Here is a 960-nt window from a genome sequence, read left to right as displayed (position 1 = left end):
ATTTTTTTTTTTTTTTTTTTGTTTCCCCTCAAGGTGGCCGCGGCAAATAGTCTGAAAGCACTTTACATCGAGGAGCACTTACACAGCATGTCGCCTATTATGTGCTTACTGTTCCTGGCCTTTAGCCTAGACGTTTGCCAGGAGTGGGTTTCAATGGGGATCTGAAATAGAGAGAAAAACAGGAGGAAAATCTGATGTGAGTTTAGACTCCCATATATCACCTCAACCTGCTTCTTCTGTATCTGCCAGTTGAATTGAAATTAAATGAAATATTTAGTTATGTTTATTTCATCCATCAAACAAAAAGACAACTTCCTGCAAACACCAGATTCCAAAGTCCTGAATCCAAAGGAGTAGAAAGAAGATTAATTTTACATAATCTGCCTTTCAGAAAACATAGAGTACATTAACAAAACACAATTTTCAATCTGAAACTTCTATACTTAAATCACAAGATTTTTTGTGTAACTGAAATGGTCATTCACCTTTCGGTTTCTTCACCAACAAATGATGTTCATACAACAACCAAGGCCATTTTAGGTGAAAGAAAGTAATTATGGAGCCAGTGGGAGGGTCTAATACACAGAGAGAAATTAAAGTTGTAAATTTACAAGGAAAAAGCTGTAAGGTTTCTGAGTTGTTGTTTTTGAATGCAACGTTACAATAGGCCAGATCATACACTAAAGGCATAATACACAGCAAGCTTGTACGTGCATGGTGTGTGTGGTGTGATGAGGTTGCAAAGTAAAGCATTCCTTGTCAAAAAAACAGTTATTCAGTTTTCTTTCCTGCAAATTTGTGACTTCAATCATGAGAACATCCAAGCTTTTGTTCCTTGAAAAATCCAATGCAGGAAATCCAAACCCAAATCAGAAAGATTAAGGGTCTTGCATCCAGTAATGAAAGTGACCCATCTCGAGGGGCTGCACCAAGTGTGCATTTGAAAATCTCACTGCACGC

At 37.5% G+C, this 960-nt stretch overlaps 1 protein-coding gene across 1 annotated transcript in view; it reads left to right on the top strand.

Moving 5' to 3' along the window:
• Nucleotides 1-960, top strand: part of gabra4 (gamma-aminobutyric acid type A receptor subunit alpha4) — a 25,749-nt gene that overhangs the window by 18,315 nt on the left and 6,474 nt on the right. The gene's annotated exons all lie outside the window — the stretch shown is intronic.

This window comes from Etheostoma spectabile, unplaced genomic scaffold (assembly GCF_008692095.1).
Source record: "Etheostoma spectabile isolate EspeVRDwgs_2016 unplaced genomic scaffold, UIUC_Espe_1.0 scaffold273, whole genome shotgun sequence".
NCBI classification, from domain to species: domain Eukaryota; kingdom Metazoa; phylum Chordata; class Actinopteri; order Perciformes; family Percidae; genus Etheostoma; species Etheostoma spectabile.
This window is presented reverse-complemented; position numbering and strand designations above follow the sequence as displayed.